The sequence below is a fragment of the Tamandua tetradactyla genome, chromosome 12 (assembly GCF_023851605.1).
Source record: "Tamandua tetradactyla isolate mTamTet1 chromosome 12, mTamTet1.pri, whole genome shotgun sequence".
NCBI classification, from domain to species: domain Eukaryota; kingdom Metazoa; phylum Chordata; class Mammalia; order Pilosa; family Myrmecophagidae; genus Tamandua; species Tamandua tetradactyla.
The window spans coordinates 99,180,847-99,200,902 of record NC_135338.1 but is presented as its reverse complement, the minus strand read 5'-3'; the positions used below and the strand labels follow the sequence as shown (position 1 = coordinate 99,200,902).

At 44.9% G+C, this 20,056-nt stretch overlaps 1 protein-coding gene and 1 non-coding gene across 5 annotated transcripts in view; one reads left to right on the top strand and one right to left on the bottom strand.

Annotated features, from left to right (window-relative positions):
* Positions 1 to 19,968, bottom strand: part of ZNF592 (zinc finger protein 592) — a 56,193-nt gene extending 36,225 nt beyond the window's left edge. For 2 of the 4 annotated variants that reach the window (XM_077124297.1, XM_077124300.1), the window contains exons 1-2: positions 19,893 to 19,968; positions 6,057 to 6,165 (exon numbers count right to left, since the gene is read on the bottom strand). The gene's annotated coding sequence lies outside the window, so the exon portion shown is untranslated. Of the gene's footprint in view, positions 1 to 5,227; positions 5,692 to 6,056; positions 6,166 to 19,892 lie in introns of all 4 variants that reach the window. The other 2 variants (XM_077124299.1, XM_077124298.1) reach the window with 2 other exon arrangements.
* On the top strand, positions 8,445 to 8,551 carry LOC143652930 (U6 spliceosomal RNA). Its single transcript, XR_013160977.1, has one exon. It is a non-coding gene; the product is annotated as a U6 spliceosomal RNA (small nuclear RNA).
* Positions 19,969 to 20,056: the final 88 nt, after the last annotated feature.

Here is a 20,056-nt window from a genome sequence, read left to right as displayed (position 1 = left end):
CTGGAGGATGGAACATCTGAAATCCGACAAGAAACAGAAACTATAGGAAAAAAAAATGGAAAAATATGAGCAGGGACTCAGGGAATTGAAAGACAATATGAAGTGCATGAATATACGTGTTGTGGGTGTCCCAGAAGGAGAAGAGAAGGGAAAAGGAGGAGAAAAACGAATGGAGGAAATTATCACTGAAAATTTCCCAACTCTTATGAAAGACTTAAAATTACAGATCCGAGAAGTGCAGCGTACCCCAAAGAGATTAGATCCAAAGAGACATACTCCAAGACACTTAATAATCAGAATGTCAGAGGTCAAAGAGAAAGAGAGGATCTTGAAAGCAGCAAGAGAAAAGCAATCCATCACATACAAGGGAAGCCCAATAAGACTATGCGCAGATCTCTCAGCAGAAACCATGGAGGCGAGAAGACAGTGGGATAATATATTTAAATTACTAAAAGAGAAAAACTGCCAACCAAGAATTCTATATCCAGCAAAATAGTCCTTCAAAAATGAGGGGAGAAATTAAAACATTTTCAGACAGAAAATCACTGAGAGAATTTGTGACCAAGAGATCAGCTCTGTAAGAAATACTAAAGGGAACACTAGAGACATACGAAGGCAGAAGAGAGAGGTGTGGAGAAGAGTGTAGAAAGGAAGACTATGAGTAAAGGTAAAAAGAAGGAAAATTAGATATGACAGATAAAATTCAAAAGGCAAAATAGTAGAAGAAAGTACTACCCATGCAGTAATAACACTGAATGTTAATGGATTAAACACTCCAATCAAAAGATATAGTCTGGCAGAATGGATTAAAAAACAGGACCCATCTATATGCTGTCTCTACTCAAAGGACACGAGGCCAAGGACACAAATGGACATTTACACACCAATGTTTATAGCAGCATTATTAACAATTACCAAGAGATGGAAACAGCCAAAATGTCCATCAACAGACAGTTGACTAAACAAGCTGTGACATTTACATAAGATGGAATATTATGCAGCTGTAAGACAGAATAAAGTTATGAAGTATGTAACAACATGAATGGACCTTAAGGACATTATGCTGTGTGTGATTAGCCAGAAATAAAAGGACAAATATTGTATGGTCTCACTGGTATGAACTGACATTAGTGAATAAACTTGGAATATTTCCTTGGTGACAGAGACCATCAGGAAATAGAAATAGGGTGAGATATTGGGTAATTGGAGCTGAAGGGATACAGATTGTGCAACAGGACTGAATATAAAAACTCAGAAATGGACAGCACAATACTACCTAACTGTAATACAATTATGTTAAAACACTGAATGAAGCTGCATGTGACGATGATAGATGGAGGAGGGCCGGGGACATAAATGAAATCAGAAAGAAAGATAGATGGTAAAGATCGAGATGGTATAATCTAGGAATGCCTAGAATGTATAATAATAGTGAAATGTACAATGTACAAATTTTTAAAATGTTTTTGCATGAGGAAGAACAAAGGAATGTCATTATTGCAGGGTGCTGAAAATAGATGATAATTAATACTTTAAAATGTCACCTTATGTGTGAGACTAAAGCAAAAAATGCTTATTTGTTACAAAATTTATATTTTGACTAGAGCATTTCCTAATATAACTCATGTAGATAGTTTGATTGAATGTCATAAGTACTTGGAATCTCAGGTAGGACATGAGATTTTGTTGGTTTGTCCAGAGTGATGCCCCGATGAATCCCAGAGTGATTAGATTAGTGACTGGAAAAGTATTTGCAAGCCCCCTTTGGGGAATGGTGAGAGTGGGGAGAAATTCAACTTCCCCAAGTTGAATTCTTGATATTCTCACAAGCAGTGTGGACAACCAAAGCTATAGGCTGAGCCCCCAGTCTCGGGGTTTGTTCATGTGAAACTAAACCCCACAAAGGATAGGTCAAGTCTACTTAAAATTTAGGCCTAAGAGTCACCCCCAAGAGAACCTCTTTTGTTGCTCAGATGTGGCCTCTCTCTCCAGCCAACATGACTGAGCAGTCTCACCACCCTCCCCCTCTCTGTGTGGGACATGACTCCCAGGGGTGTGGACCTTCCTGGCAACGTGGGACAGAGATCCTGGAATGAGCTGAGACTCAGCATCAAGGGACTGAGAAAAACCCTAGAATGAGCTGAGAATTAACACCAAGGGATTGAGAGAACCTTCTCGACCAAAGGGGGAAGAGTGAAATGAGACAAAGTGTCAATGGCTGAGAGATTCCAGAGTCGAGAGGTTATCCTGGAGGTTATTCTTATGCATTAAGTAGATATCACCTTGTTGTTCAAGACGTAGTGGAGAGGCTGGGGGGAACTGCCTGAAAATGTAGAGCTGTGTTCCAGTAGCCATGTTTCTTGATGATGATTGAACAATGAAATAGCTTACACAATGAGACTCTGTGAATGTGAAAACCTTGTGTCTGATGCTCCTTTTAGCTACTGTATCAACAGAAGAGTAGAACATATGAATAAAAATAAATAATAGGGGGAACAAATGTTAAAACAAATTTAGTTTGAAATGCTAGTGGTAAATGAAAGTGAGGGGGCAAGGGGTATGGTATGTATAATCTTTTTTTTCTCTGTTATCATTTTATTTCTTTTTCGGTTGTCTTTTTATTTCTTTTTCTAAATTGATGCAAATGTTCTAAGAAATGATGAATATGCAACTATGTGATGATATTAAGAATTACTGATTGTATATGTAGAACAGAATGATATCTTAATGCTTTGTATGTTAATTTTTTAATTAATAAAAAAAGTTAAAAAGAAAAAAATTAAAAAATAAATAAATAAATAAGCCAGAAACAAAAGAGCAATTATTGTATGGTCTCATTTAGAAACTGCTTATAAGAAAACAGGGGCCTAGACTGTAAGCTTTTCTAGCAGTCACACTGTATCTGGAGTGGTAATTATTATCTGGATTTTTAGAGGCTGCTTTATATATGTATAACCTGGTACGCAGAGATAAGGACAGAGGTAATCAGGTCAGAATTAAGGTAATTCAGAACACGGGGTAAGGAAGACATTGTTGTGTATATTTTAGACCCTCACCTACTCTTTGAGACCATAGGAAGAAAGTTAATTTTGTCCACAACTTACATTTAATGTAGCACATAATCTAACTCAAGCTGTCTAGATAGCTCATTTAAGCAATCAAAACACGGGGAGCCCAGAATAAAAATGGGGACCTTTAATCCTGTATAGCTTAATGTAATGCCTGGATATATCCCAGAATATGTTAAGCAGATAATCAAAAGGTATAAGTTCCTTGAGGGATGGGAGAAAATATATGAGCTATTAACCTTTACCACCAGGGAAACCCCTGATACTGTGTCAAGCATTAGGGACACTCAAATCAATAGGTCAAGCCCTTGATCTTGAGGCTTGCTTTTGTGTCACTTATGTATGCAGTGGAAAAGCTTAGCCTACCTATAGGTATGCCTAAGAGTCATCTCCAGAGGACCTCTTTTGTTGCTCAGATGTGGCCTCTCTCTCTCTAAGCCTAACTCCGCAAATTAAATCATTGCCCTCCCCACTACGTGGGACATGACATCCAGGGGTGAAAGTGTCCCTGGCAGCATTGGAGATGACTCCCAGGGATGAGTCCAGCCCTAACACCATGGGATCAACAATGCCATCCTGACCAAAGGGGTAAAAGAAGTATAACTAATAAAGTATCAGTGGCAGAGAGAGTTCAAATAGAGTAGAGAGGCTACTTTGGAGGTCACTCTTATGCAAGCTTCAGTTAGACATTACTACCTACTATAACTTGCCAACCCCCAACCAAAACCATTCCACCCAATCCTAAAAAACACCTAGGGCATTATATAAGATTCTACAAAGGTTCCATGCACTAAGGTAACTTTCCAGAAACCTACAACCTCCAAATGGGTCCCTGGACCAGATAAGTCCTCAAATCTAGAGGGATCAGCCTCTCCAAAACATCAGCTAGTTCCATCTCCTTTTACCCCTTATTACTGACAGCCCTTCTAATATGAAAAAGGTAGAATGGCCACAGTCCAAATACCCCTAAAGAGTGGGAGAAAGATCAAAGGTGATGGTGGAGTTAAACAGAGAAGGTAGGGTTTAACAAATGAGTATGACTGCTGAATCATTTATAGTGATATTTCTTTTAGTTTCCAGTATCTTAGAGCAGCTAGGAATAAAAACCTAAACTTGCAGAATTGTTACCCATACCAAACTCTGAAATCTGTTCTATAACTAATTGTTGTGCTGTGCTTTGAAATTCATTGGCTTTTTATATATATTATTTTTCACAAAAAAAGAGAAAAAAAGTAATTGTAAGAAATACATATTTCTTCTAGCCTTCACTGTTCTGGAGTAGCTAGAAAGAAAAATCTGACATGATGGTATGGTAGCCCATGACAAACTCTGGAATCTGTCCTGTAACTTCTTATTGAAGAGTGTTTGAAAACTATTGCCTTTTTCTCTTTGTTTTGTATATATGTTATATTATATAGTAAAAAAGTTAAAAAAAAAAAAAACCATTATGCTAGGTGAAAAAAAAAACAGAAAAAAAGTACTAAATATTTTTATTCCATTTATATAAAATGTAAATATAAATAAATCTATAGAGACAGAATTAGATTAGTGGTTATGTAGGGCAGTGAAAGATAGAGGGATTGAGAGGTGACTGCCAAGGGGTATGGAGTTTTCTTTTTGGAGTAAAGAAAATGTTCTAAAATTGTGGTGATTATTGCACAACTCTGATTATACTAAAAGCCAATGATTTGTACACTTTAGATGGACTGTATGGTATGTGACTACATCTCAATAAAACTGCTTTTTTTGAAAAGGAGCTAGAATGTAGGGGAGTTGGGTTTATGTAAGACTGTAAGGCTAACAGGCAATAAGGTGGAAATGAGGCATAGGCAACAAAGTTTAAACAGAGCTAAGAACTTGGACACAAAATCATACTTTGTAACATGTACCCCCTTTATCTTTCACTGCTTGCAAACAGAACTGAGCAATAACTGGCACTGCCCTTTGTAGAGGGGAACCAGACCCACAGACTTGAGAAAAAAAGGAGACAGGACTCTTCCTGCTCACCCACGATCTTGGAGAGGTCCCTCCCACTGAACTTTTTAAAGGGTCATCTCTTGGAAGATTTAAGCAAGAAGCCAGCAGTCTCAGACCTGGGAACAAAGCCTGCATTCCCTGAGCAAAGGACCCCACAAAGAGAGAAGGTCCATCTCTGGTACCTGCACACTGGATGGCTCTGATGCAAACTACAGTCCCAAAGATTCCAAAACTGAAAGATCTAGGGGAGACACAAGGAACATGCTATATTAGTCTTGGGGTATCTCTGCAATTCCCTCAGATCATCAGAAGATCTGATAAGTTAAGAGGCTGATAAAAGTTACTCCCCTTCAAAAAAAAAAAAAAGTTACTCGCAGCCACTCTGCTCTTTCATTCCCCTTCTCTTGGTCTCTCTCTTCTTTCTCTCACTCACACATGCAACGACTTTTCTTCCCACTCCTTCTCTCTCCCCTTCTTCAGAACCCTCTTCCTCTCACTCTCACCAAGGATCTGGGTGGGCTCTTGCACTGTGGCTGACCAGACTTCGGGGTGGTCAGCAACCCCGGCCTGTGGCAACTGACGCAATGTCCAGGTGCCCACGGGGACGGGAAGGGATAATACGTCCACAGGAACACCTTTAAGAGCCCTTCAACACCAGACAGAAAGGAATATTAAGAGTCCTTATCTTTTTTAAGACACATAGTGAAATATTTATGACAAAATGAAATGATGCCTGGGATTTGCCTCAGAATAGCTCAGGGCAAGAGGCAGACAGCAGGGAGAGAGTACACAAATCAAGCAGGACGGGCCACCAAGCAATAGCTGTTGAAGCTGGCTGAGGAATGCCTGGAGGTTTTTCACATTATTTCCTCTACATTTGTGTGCCTCAACACAAAGGGGCTGAGCCCATGGCCAGTGGGCCCTCTGCATCCAATGAAATAACCATCAAGGAAGGAAAGAATGATCTGTGTCCAAACTCTTGGGACAGATGGGTCAGCCCAGACATCCTACCTCAGGGAGGCTCTCAAAGCAAGGGCGCAGTGCACTTCGCTGAGGGCGAGGAGCTGCAGAGGAAGGAAAAACTTCTACCCAAGCACATGGTCTACTCTCCAAACTCCACCTACAGAGAGAAGAAAAACAAAATGCTTTTTAATGGGACTGATGATAAAAGCCAAAGTAAAGAAAGACAGTTTGAAAAAGTAATAATAGTAATCCACGTGTAAATCAGATTCTGAGGAAAATCTCCAACCATAAATTCAAAGCAGACCCCAATGCAACCAAAGACAAGAGTTCTCCCAGTCCTAGATCTCCGGTCCTTCCCCTATCACAGTGTGTAGTTTAGGGCACAGACTGAACCTGGATTCAAATCCCAATTCTATTACTTAGAGGACACGTGACCTTAGGCAGATTTCTTAACCTCTGTGCCTCAGTTTCCCCATGTGTAAAATGGGGCTGTTGAAAAGATTAAATAAATTAATATCTGTAAAGCTCTTACAGCACTGCCTGCCACATAGCAAACGCATATGTTAAATATTAAACCATCAACCTTAGAAGCCAGTAAACTGCGCCTCAAAACTTTTCAGACTACCCTACCCTAGCAGATTACATAGTCCCTAAGCATCAAGCTGACTACAGAAATGAGGTGATTAAAACCCAGTTCATGACACAACTCATCTTCCAAGGCTCAGGAGGCCTGCTGACGCCGAGGAAGCGGTCAGGGAGCAGGGACAGGACTAGGGGGCAGGTAAGCTGGGGACAGGCACAGCTGAGAGGGACGCAGGCAAGCGGCATGACCTGGGCAACTGATGAGAAGAGGGAAAAAAAATAACCCATCTTTTTAAATGAAGATGGGTCTTAACTGTAGCAGACATTAGAGTTACCTTGGGAACACTGGAAACTACTAATGCTTGGCCACAAGCCCCAGAGATTCAGATTCAATTTGCCAAGAATGAGAAACACTGGTTAATATTCCATCAGGTACATGTCCCCACAAAATGATAGAATAAAAAGTCTTCTAATGATAATGTTCCATTCTCAAATAGTGCATTCCTTCACTTGACTTCATTTTTTTGTCTTCACTTTGACAGACAACATTTTTGGATTCTAAACAGAGATATGAACAATGTTAATGGAAAAATTTAGAAGGGCCCAGTACCCAATTCTAAGAAGGGAAATAAAGAAAATTTTTTTGTGTATTTGAGGTTTTTTCTTTTCTTATTTTGGACCTTTCAAAATGTAAACTAACAAGCAGACACTGTGCTGTCCAAGTGGGGACAAAAGTCGCAAGGGCAGGGTTAGGTGGGAGTTAGGTCTAAGGTCCAATAGTTAAGTCCTCCAGCGCTCCCGCGAGCATGCCTGGTTATTTACTCTAGGTTAATACTGCCTGCTCCAGCCGCTGGGCCCTGCCAGGTTATTCAGGCAGTCTCTTGTATGCAGTCTGGCTGCAGAGAGGAGCTGAAAAACCTGACCATCAGGCTTCACTGACCAATGTCACCCTAATCGCATACTCACGCTTGTATTTATATGAACTTTACAGTTTATAAAACACTATGCGCATTTCACAAGGAACTAACCAGTGAGTGGCTGAGTAAAAACTAGAGACCAGGCTCCTTCCTGCCCCCACGGACCAAGCTGCCCTTCCACTCGGGAACCCTGCACTAGGAGAGCAGATTTCAGATTTCACAACACCTCATCTTCCCGAGGTGCCACTGCACATGGCACATTTCACCATAACCCTTGCCACAATTATGACACACCTTCAGATGTTGTAAGTTCAAGATGAGAAAACACTGTTCTAGATTAGAGGTTCTTCCAAACCAGATAAGGGACTGTTAGAGCTGAAGAGACTCTGGAAAACCATTAGATTTAAGCCACTCACTCTAAAAGCAAAGAAACAGGCTGGGAGAGGTGCAGTGATGTAATGAGATAAAGTACATAAGCTGGAAAGGGATTTTATTACTATGAAAGTAATAATAAAATATTATTACTTTAAAATAATAAATATTTTATTATTTATTTTAATATTTTATTTTAAAATTATTATTATTCCTGGCAAAGCCACAAACGCCCTGCCTTACTTTCTCATCTGAAGCCTGCCATCCCCTATTCAGTTACCCGATTCAAATCTCTCAATCAAATACCAGGCATAGGCTTATTTAAACCATTAGACCAGTGATTCTCAGCCCTGACTGCACATTAGAAACACCTGGGCAGCTTTTTAAAACTACCGGTATTTTTACACATCAGACCAACACAACTCAGACCAATTAAATCAGAATTCTAGGGGTGGGGTCAGGCAGTTTAAAAAAACATCCCAAGTGACAAATGTAGTCTGGGGTTGAAAACTAATATCTTAGACCAAAGTGTAGTCCAGGAACCACCAGCCTTAAGTCACCCACAGTGCTCACCTCGGCAGCACATGTACTAAAATTAGAACAATACAGAGAAGATTAGCATGGCCCCTGCACAAGGGTGACACGCAAATTTGTGAAGTGTTACAGGCTTTAAAAAAAAAAAAGAAAGGAAGAAAAAAAAGTCACCCACAAGCTTCTTGAAAGTACAAACTCATGGACCCCACCGCTGAGACCCTGACTCAGGGTGTCGTACGGCCCCCGGGAACTGAAGCTGTACGTCACCCTGGTGGGTTTCCTGCACACAGAGGTGAGACACGACAGTCAAGTGAGTCCCAGAAGTCACACCTGTGCGTCCAGCTGACTCTGAGTCCTGGGGGGCCCCAACGTCTGGACTGCGGCAGGCTCCCCGATGGCGGGGGCTCCAATGCCCATTTGACCAAGAGCCGCAGCAAGTCAGCCCCTTCCCTTCAATCACAGCAACCAGGGCGCCCATCCCAACAGGAAAGCCGGTTCCCGCTGCCTCTGCACAGTGCCAGTGGCTTCCCAGCGCACTCTAAGCTAAAGCACAGCATACAAGCCCTCAGGAACTCTTCCCGCCACTCGGCTCCAGCCACTCCGACCTCCTGGCTGTTCCTTATACACCTCTGGCACCTCTGGCCTCAGGGCTTTTGTATTCATTTTTCTCTCCACTGGAGTGGCTCTTTCTTCAGCTATTAGGATAGATCCACCGCTTATCCCCTTCAGGGCACTGCTCAAATGTCTTTTTATCAGTGAAACTTCTCTGACCTCTCTGCTGAGTGTAAATATTCATTGCAACAATATTCATAATAAAGTTGGAAACAACTGGTGAATGGTTAAACAAAATGTGGTATATCCGTAAGGGAGGATACTATTTAGCAATAAAAAGAAACAAAAGTATTGATATATGCTACAGCATGGATGAACCTCAAAAATATAAATGAAAAAAGCCAGATACAAAAGACCACATATTGTATGACTTCATTTATATGGAAAAACCACCTATTTTGTGATTCCATTAAAAAAATTGTCAAACTTGCCTCCCTGCCAAACCTCCCACGTGCCATCCCTGCTTTATTTTTCTCCATAATACTTTTCACTATGCCTCACACTTTACATTTACTTGTTTATTGTCTATAAACCCACACATACTGATTATGAGATCCATGAGGGTAAGATATTTATTTATTTTGTTCCCTGCTATACTCCCAATGCATAGTATAGTGCCTGGCACATAGGAGACAATCAAATAAATATTCCAGGAATAACTGAATAGACCAGAAACAACAGACTTAAAATATTACTCAAACCAAAAGATCACAAAGAAGCCGATTATACGAAAATCACTTCTCCACTGATCTCATCTTGGCAAAAGCCATTTCAAAAAAGCAGGCTAGAAGCCTAATGAAACAGAAACCATTTAAAAAAAGTATTTCCAGTCAATTAATCCAACCCAAATGGGTTTGTGAGTCAAAGACAATTTGTTCTGAGAAACAGATAAAGCTGTGGAGACAGAAAAGGAAGCTGAAAGAAAGTGACGGAGCAGATGGATTTCAGAAGCCGTCCTGGCGCATGCCAGGCTCAGCAGAAAGCCCCAGTACACTGACACGGCACCTACAGGGAGCAGTCCTCAGCACGCAGAGGGGCAGACAGCCCCCGAGACTGCGCTGGTCTCAGAGATGCTGGCCGGGTGCAGGCTTTCACCCACAAACTGACCACCAGAACACCACCCGAGACACATCAGTGGCAGGAAGGCCACCCCTCCTTCTCCCATCACCCATCTACACCCAAAAATCATCTGCAGCCACTGACAATACTTGAACCTCTACAGAGTTGGGAGCCCCGGAGCTGTCACCGAGGTGGGGCATCCTGCCATCAGCAGGTCCCACTAATTTTTACCTCCTCTGCCCGGACACCCTAATCCTTGTCACCTCTTTCCTCTCCAGCTCTGGTCTTTCTCTACAGGGTCATCCTCCACGTCTCTCTTAAGACCACTCTCAGCAGATCATCCATCTCTGCTCAAAAACTTAGAACAGTTTTTAAGCCTGTTTATATCAGGTGCAACCCCATGCCAGTCTTTTGAGAACTTCCATAATCTAGGCCTAGACATAGGTGTATTAATTCTACATTTCAGTAGCTGCTCCTCCTTCTGCCCCAAAGCAGCAAACCGCTGCTTTCTGTCCCAACCACACATTAGTAAGAAACGAGACTATAGAGATGGGAGCAGCTGAGCCACACTCAAAACTAATTTCCCACCCCCTACTTCAGACCAACAAGCAAATCCATAATGTCCGCTTTTCTCAGCCGGGGTTCCTTATCTGCAATCAGAAAGCTGAGTGGCAGAATTCACGATTCTGATGCCTGTGCACATGGTTCCAGAAAGAGGGAAGGGCAAGGGGAAAGGCCCTGAGGCAGGAGGGCACCTGGTGAGCTCAAGGAACAGAGGCCAGTGCCAGTAAGCAGGGGGCAGCAGAGGAAATGAGAGTGGGGGGCAAACAATGCAGGGTCCCTGCAAGGTCTCTGACTTCCACTCCAAGGTGGCAGGCCACAGCAGGACTGGGGTAGATGGGCCCTGACTTACATTTTAAAAGGTTCTCTCTGCCCTGCCTATTCATCTCAGCCATCTATCATTAGGTAATGGAATAGGGAGGGATTGGTTTTCCTCTGGAGTATTCAAAAATTTTCTAAACTCAGCATGTATTGTTTTTAAAATGAGGGAGAAAACAGTCTTTCCAACCCTTTAAGACCTAGCTCAAGTTCTACCTGTGCCTCACAGTCCTCTGCAGCAGCCCCAACCCATGCTGTACCCTGGGTCCCAGGACAGGACAGCCGCAAGCAGCCCAGGGTGGGCAGAGAAGGGGCCCAGCAGTGCTCATGGGCAGCAGCCAATGTGCATGGACATTTCTTTGCTGCCTTTCTTGCTCTCCTGCCACACAGCTGCCTTTCTCCCTTCAGACACTCTTCCCCCAAGTGCCAACTTGGGTCCCAGTCTCTCTCTCTCAGTTGACCTAATTAATTCTTGGTAATTACAGCTACTGTTTGGTGACGAGCGGCTAAGAGTGCGCTCTCTCTGGGGGTGGGGTGGGAGTGTTCACATCTAGAAAGGGCTCCACGATAGAAGTCTTCAAGGCGCTGAGGGATGGCACCAGAACAGTGGAACGACAGGCGCGGGATACAGAGTTTGTGGGTAAGTGGCTGCCTTACCTAAAGGGCACAGGCACTTAAGGAAGCAGTGTCAAGGGGAGACAAGTGAAATAGTGAAAGATGAGATGACACCATTGCCACCTCCTCCTCCTCCTCCTCCTCCCAGAGAGCCATTCAATCCATTTTAGGTACTAGAGACTTTTCCCCAGAGGTAACCCCATTTCAAAGGGTGACCCATGTAAGAGTAACCACCACCCTGGGAAGAAAAGCCCCCTCAAGACACTTCTGATCTGCAAGCAAATAGCTCCCTAACTGCTTTCCGTGGGGCAGCACCTGGAGGGCGAAGTTCATCTCACGTGATTCTTCTATGCCCCGGGAGGAACCAGCTCTGCACTGGCATCGGTGGGCCCTTCCTAAGGAACTGAGTGTGCTGGTTTGAAAGGATATTTGCCCTCTAAGAAAGCTATGTTTTAATATAAATCCCATTTCGTAAAGGTAGAATAATCTCTATTCAATACTGTATGTTTGAAACTGTAATGAGATCATCTCCCTGGTTGAGGTGATTTAGTTAAGAGTGGTTGTTAAACTGGATTAGGGGATGACATGTCTCCACCCAACTGAGTGCGTCTTGATTAGTTTCTGAAGTCCTATAAAAGAGGAAACATTTTGGAGAATGAGAGCGATTCAGAGAGAGCAGAGCAGAACTACATAGCCACGAGAAGCAGAGTCCGCTAGCCAGTGACCTTTAGAGATAAAGAAGGAAAATGCCTCCCGGGGAGCTTCATGAAACCAGAAGCCAGGAGAGAAAGCTAGCACATGACGCCGTGTTCACCATGTGGCCTTCCAGCTGAGAGAGAAGCCCTGACTGTGTTGGCCATGTGCCTTCTCACTTGACAGAGAAACCCTGAACTCTATCAGCCTTCTTGAACCAAGGTATCTTTCCCTGGATGCCTTTGATTGTACATTTCTTTAGACTTGTTTTAATTGGGACATTTTCTCAGCCTTAGAACTGTAAACTAGCAATTTATTAAATTCCCCTTTTAAAGAGCCATTCCGTTTCTGGTATATTGCATTCCGACACTAGCAAACCAGAACACTGAGGATTACTGATCATTGATGGCCCAGTGCAGAGAGGCTCTATAGGGTTTAAATACAAGTAAATATTCTAATTAAGAGTAACGGTAGTATTAATCACCTGTCTAGCATTTTTAAGGGCCTGAAAATTTATAGCCTTAATGAAGTACTAGGCAGTGAAGCTGTTTTTACAATCTCAGCCAATTCAGTTTGGGTCTGGAGTGTGTCTAACCAGAAAAGGGCAGAGGTCAGCCTTTCCCCCACACACAGAGCAACGGCTGGCCAAGCACACGGCCCTGAACAGCAGGCCCACCTAGGCTTCCTTTTCCTCTGCAATGCCAAAGCTCGGCCTCAGACGTGTTTTCAGGCCCTGGGATGGCCCTGAGACGAGCTGCAGTTACCAACCACCTACCTTCAGGCCTCTCCCTCTGGTCCCACTCTGTCCTTCAGCTTGCTCAAAGAATGACTTCAGCTTCAGGAACTGCACAGCAGGGAGGGGTAGAATGCTGGGAGCTGCTGCAAACCACAAGGATAAAAGCCTACCCCACTGGCTTGTGTTCAGCTCAGTTGCCAAGGGGAGTATGGGTAACAGGCTCTTATGTCCAAAGACTGGATGTGGGGTAGGAGCAGCTTCCCTATCCCTATAGGCTGAGCCCCCAAAGGGTAGAAACCCCAGGAATGTGTGCAAAGTTAACACAAAGGAATGCCCTAAGGACCACCCTCTCTACATACAACCCCATCATCCTGAGGCAGTAACAAGGCTCTAGCATTCCCCACGACTGAGTCCCAAGGGAATGGGGGGGGGCAGGGCCACACCCTAAAAGGAGTGATTTAGGAACACTCCTGAAGAAAATACCCAACAAATGAAACAACTGAAGAAGCCAAGTCGCATTCTACTCATCAGCTCCTCCCAGCTAGGTATAGCCCAGGCTCTCGGAAGGCAGGCACAATCCCAGTAGGAAGGGCTGGTCTAACTTACCTGTCCAGGAGAGCTGCCTCTATGCACACCTAACAAAGGCATCTCCTCCCACCCTCAGCCCACCCCCCGATGTGCCTACTCCAACATCAGACCTCTTCTGCAGGGACATCTTTCTAGGCAGGTTGGGTTTTTGCTTTAGGGCATACAATGCTTGTTTCCAAAATGAAAAGAAATTTACCATGTTTTTATAAAGAGAAAAGTCTATACAAAAATTCAACCAATAGAAAAAACAAAAATAATACAGCAAAACCACCCCAATCCCATGACTCAGAGGAAAGGAGATCTTATAACAAACCCTGTTGTGTTGAAAGGAGGCAGACATCTCCTGAGTCAGGCCTGGGGTATAGGGCTCACCTTTCTGGATGGACCCATGAATGGACTTCTGTGGAAGACCTTTAAGGCCACCTCAAAAATTTCTAAGATTCTCGAGGCATCTTCAGTCACTCTAGCTATGTCACAAACAGCAAAACGTCAAGCCATGCAAGTCCCTTCCCTTCACCCTCACACGTACCCAGTCAACGTCAGGAGTTTATCTGTGCAGCTGACATTCTCCTTTGTCTCATTCACTAGCATGTGAAGGCAACTTTGCACAGATCTCACATGCAGAGCTCTTCCTGGTAGATGGCGGAAAAGAGACCACCATTACCTCCTGACACAACAGCTTCCTAATCTGAAATGGCGAGATGGGGGCACCTGCTCTGCTGTCCAGTGAGAAGAGCCTCAAACACTGACAGCTCAGAAGCAGGGTGCGGTGGTGGCACCGAACTCACAAGGTGTTCCCTAATTTCTCTGTGAGCCACAGAAATGATCTGGTAAGTCATTTCAACACATACTACAAGTGAGTGGCTGGGTGAAGTAGTACTATGACCCCTAGTAACATTTCCCAAAAGTGAGCTAATGGATTTCATATCCTATATTGCTAGAGCAAAAGGGGGAGGGCACTGGATCAGAGGACTACACTGGAAACCCACATAGATTTGGGATACATATAATCATTCTACCTCACACACGTCAACATTCAGAACTCTTTCCTATTAAGTATGTTTCCATTTTTGTAGAAAAATAAAAAGACAAACAAATTTACACATAAAGATGGATATAATGGTCTAGTTCAAGTACTCTACATTGTAGGATTACCAGTGAGTTTTATTTCCTTTTTTATACCTATCTGTATTCCCTAAATGTTCTATACAAACACATATTTCTTGTGTAATTATTTTTAGAGTTTTTTTTAAAAATAATTAATCCACAATCTAGGTTGGTGTCTGGATTTTATTTTTCACTGTAGAAATGACAGACTCAAAGCTCTAAAAGACCAGTACTGCAGAAACAGAAAGAAGTATAAGAATATAGGTCTAATGAAATTTATTTCTGTAATGGGGAAGCTAAGCCTACCTATAATTATGCCTAAGAGCTGCTTCCAGGAAACTTCTTTTGTTGCTCAGATGTGGCCACTCTCTCTAAGCCCAACTCTACAAGTAAAATCAGTAATCACCCTCTACCCTAAGTGGGACATGATGTCTGGGGGTGAAAGTCTCCCTGGAAATGTGGGACATGAATCCCAGGGATAAGCCTGGCCCTGGCACCATGGGATCAACCATGCCATCCTGAGCAAAAGGGGGAAAAGAAGTGTAACAAATAAGGTATCAGTAGCTAGGAGATTTCAAATGGAGTTGACAGGTTATTCTGGAGGAGACTACTCTTATTCAAGTTTCAGCTAGATATTACTAATCGCCATGGTATGACAAGCCCCAACCAACAGTATTCCTAAAGTAAAGCCTAAAGAATACCCAGGGCTCTGAGACTCGATAAAAGTTTTACTCGCTAAGTTTATTTTTCAGAAACCTAAACCTCCAGATGGTTCCTAGGCCAGATAAGTCCTGAAACCAGAGTTACCAGTCTCTCCAAGAGCATCCACCAGTTGCACCCCCTAACCCATAATGCCGACACTGCTTTTCACCACGAAGAATACAGAAAGGTCATTGCCCAAATACCTGTAAAGATTGGGAGAAGGATCAAAGGAGAGAGAGGAGTTGTAACAGAGAAGCTAGGATTTAACAAATGAGTATGACTGCTGAATCATTATATCGCTATTTCTTTTTAGTCTCCAATGTCTGAGAGCAGCTAGAAGGAAATACCTGAAAGTGTGGAATGTAATCCATACCATACTGTGAAATTTTTTCTATAACTACTTGTTAAATGTACTTAGAAATTTATCTCTTTTTTGTATACATGTTGTATTTCACAATAAAAAAGTTTTTTTTTTTTTTTTTTTTTTTTTTTTTTTTAAGAATGAAGGTCTAACCTCATGAAGATTCCAACCAATAGAAAAGCTCACCATGGCCAAACTGAGTTGAAGGCAGGGGCATTACTTTCTTCTATTTTCCCAATGCACAGGGAAGATGAAAATTCTAAACCCATCTCTCCTTTTCAAGTGCAATCAAATCCCCCACCCCCTCCAAGGCACTCAGAAGAACTTCTAATGCTCTCCTACAACCACCCTGAGCCACAAAATTGTCCACACCCCTCCGAACCTGCACACCTTCGCCATTAACCCAATTCTAGAAACCCCTTTTCCATATCTTATTTCTAAAGAAATTATTTCTCCTCTTCCTTAAGTCTCACAAGCACAAGATCCTACCTAAAAGGTATAGAATCTTTCATTCTATCAATTAAGAATTGTTTCAACTACACTGTGGTATTTGATGAAAGACTATGTTAACAGAAAGGGTTAGTTTTCTTGGAACCTGAGAAAAACAAACAGGAATTGAGGAGCAAGAGTTCATTAGTATGTCCCAGCCCTGACCAGAAGTAAGGGGGCAATGGCCAGAGGACAGAAACACATCTGTCGTTCTGCAGTTTCATTTCTCATGGTCAGCTAATACCCTGAGTTTATGCTTCAGTCCCTTCCAAGTTTGGTTAGTGAGTCAGTCTTCCTGGGCCCAATCAATTCTGGGTGCCCTATAAAACTGAATTTCTATTCTACAAAGCTGAGAAACAGACCCTGAAGTACAGTAATCCTACCCAAACAAAGCTGCCCCAGTATGACCTGTCTCCACTCTCTCATGGGACATAGTTGATGTATAACACTCTCTAGTAGTTCCCCATGGCTTACAGAATGAAATCAAAACTGTTTGTCCTGCCTTTCACAGCCCAAATTCAACTTTACAGCTTTATCCCTAGATAGTTCCAGCCTTCTCAGGGCTTCATGCTTTCAAACACATTCTGGTTCCATTTCCTACAATGTCCCTTGTCCAGTCTTACTTGCCTATAAAACTCCTATTCTTCCTCCAAAGCTGGGTTCAAAAGTCACCTCCTCCCTGAAGTCTTCCCTACTTGCCCAGGCATTTAGTTCTTAATGTTCCCAACAGCTCTCTGACCACAGCTGTGTTAGAGAACTTGTCAGGTACACTGTAGCTCATCCTTTTAAATGTCTGTCCCCCCTTGGATACTCTGAGCTCCTGGAAGACAGGAACAAATCCACTTCGTATTTGCATGTTCTAACACTGGGTCAAGCGTGAAATAAGAGATTAATTGATGTTGAATGATCAATTACATGAAACACGACAATAAGTTATTTAGGGGAAAAGGCCAAGAGAAAAGGGTACACAGGTGGTTCAGTTAGGGAAGAATGCTCGCCCTCCATGTGGAAGAACTTGGTTCAATTTCTTAACCATGCACCCGAAAAAAAAAAGAATTGCACAAATTTTATGGGGTCCAAAATGACCATAATGTAACTGGGAGGCAGCATGAATGCTGAAAACTTAAATAACAATAGCAACTAACATTTGAACTAAGTGCTAAATGCTTTATAGGGAGTAGATGATTGATCCTCAGAACAACCCTACAAGGTAGGTTCTTTCATCTGCATTTTATAGATGAGGAAACTGAGACACAAAAGAGGTTAAACAGCTCAGGATCATTCACTGGAGTGGCAAAAGCAAGATGCAAACTCCAGTAGCACAGCTCAGTAGGCCATACCACTGGTTCAGCAGGTTCAAGCATCAGAGAGACCTGGATTTGAATCTTCAAGTGAATCGTCTGCCCCCTTAAGGCTAGTTTTCTTATCTGTAAAATGGGTATAAAAACCCTTTCCCCTTGGGTGCACAGAGTGTTAAGTTAAATGTGGTAATATATGCAAAATTCTCTAAAATTGGTCCTCCCACTTAGCAGGCCTCCATAAACCCTAATTTATTTTCCTTCCCCTTCCTAATAGCTGGGCAAAGTAGAACTCCCAGAGGAAAAAGATTTCCCCTGAGATCTTTGACACTTTCCCAAACAGATCTGGTAGTTGAGCCACTCAACAAAAGAAAGCCCTGCCTTGCCTGCTTATCTCAAATCCATTCCTCACAAAGTGGCCAGAGACCTTTAAAAAATAAATGTCATCAGTCACTGGCCAGTGTAAACCCCGTCAAAGGCTCCTAATTACACGAGGGATATAATTCAAATTTAAAGAGGGAAGGCATCCCACCTCCTACGCCTCCTGACCCAGATCATCTCTCCACAGACTTATCTCCCCAAATCCTCTCCCCTCCAGCCACTGGCCTCTTTCACTTCCTCCAACTTGCCAGGGTCTGCGCTGCTCCACACACGGTTAACTCTTTACCCTCCTTCAGGTGTCAGCCTAAAACTTCACTTCCTCGGGGGAGCCTTTCCTAAGCCCCCAACCCAAATCATGGCCCACCACTCTCTTCACCACTCTTCATCCTTCTTTTCTAGCAACCATCACTGTTTGAAAGGATTCCTTTATCACTTCCTTCAAGGCTTTATGCAAAAGACACTTTCTCAGGAGGCCTTTCCAGGGCACTTAATGTAAATTAATCCCCTACCCTGATGCCTCCTGTAGCCCTTCTCTGCTTTTTTCTTATTCTTAGCCCCTCACACTTTTTAGCACTGTTTTTTAATTCAATATTGTATTTATTTATTTTTCCCCCCACTGGAAAGAAAGCGCCACGAGGGCAGTTATTTTTGCTTCTTTTGTTCACAGTATCTAACAAGGCCTGGCATTTATTTTGTTGACCAATATCTGTTGTTGAATATATTTTCATGATAATGCTTATTACTGGATTTTCCTACTAAACTGTGAGCTCTGCAAACTAAGACATGGTGCATTTCTGGTCGACTGCTACACTCCCTAGCCAGCCCAGTGCTTAGCACATAATAAGTGCTCAGTAAAAATGTACTGTGAATCAAAGCCGCATCAGTGGAAAAGTTGGAGAACCGTCAAAATACGTGCACTAATACGACACGCGCTCCTCTCTTTCCTGTGTGATGTACCTGGGAGGTGGAGGAAGAAACAGACCTCTAACATCTCGTGAGGTACCCACCAGACATGTGTCTGTCCACATCCTGTGTGCTCAGCCACGCCGCACACAGGACTGAAGCCCACGGCCCCGCGGCCCGGACCGCCTCTAACTCCCCAAGCCCCCTCCTGCCAGCCCTGACCTGGGCTAGTCCCGGCACCGGGCTTGCTCGCTCCGGTGGGCCTGCGGACTTCTTCCAACCCCGGGCTTGCAATGCCTTCTCTGGCCTACTCAGAAAAGGTTAAGAGCCCCCGAGCAGCTCCTGCCATCCTGGGGTTCTCAGGGGCAGGCGACCTGGGGCCGCATGGAGCCCCTCACACGCCCCATCCGAGGCCAGATGGCCTTCTGCCTGGCAGACGCTCTCCTGTCCCCCGAGGGTGCCACGGAGCTTCACTCCCGGGCTGGCCGGGGGAGCCCCTGCAGCGACCGCCTCCGCCCGGGTCAGCAGGCCTGTCACCCCGAGGGCCACACCGCGCGGGCAGGAGTGCGTGCCGAGTCCGGCGGAACCGCCCGGGGTGGGAGCCTGCCGGGAGGCCGGGGAAGGCCGAGGGGCGCCGGGGAGGGCCGCTGCCCGGGACGTGTGCCCGCGCCCGGCGCGCGGAGGGCGCCGGGGACTGACAGTCGCCGGGCTGGGGAGGGCGGCACCGTTATCCGCGCCGCCGGGGGCCGCGGTGTCGCCGGGGGCGCCCGCCCGCCCCGCGCAGGGAGGCGGCAGCGTGGCCGGCGGGCGGCGGCGGGCCGTGGCGGCGGAAGGGGCAGGCGGCCGGGCGTGGGGCGGGGCGGGGCGGGCGGCGGCCCGGGCCCGCCAGGCGGCGGCCGGGGGAAGTGGCTGCGCCTCGGGCGGCGGGCAGGGTCCGCGGGGCTGCAGGGCCGGGCCGCGGCGCGGCCTCGGGGCCGGCTCGGCGACGGAGCGGGCTGAGGCGGCGCGGGCTGAGGCGGCGCGGGCGGCCGGCCCGGCCCGCGGGGGGGCGCTTACCTGGCGGCGGCGGCGGCTGCAGGCCCCGGGCTCGGCCGCGCGCGTCCCCAGAGCCGGCTGCGGGCGCCACAACATGGCGACGGCGGTGGCGGGCGGGGCTGCGGCTCCGGGGGCGGAGCGGGGGCGGGAGCCGGGCTGGCGGCGGGACCTGGCCGGGCCGCGGG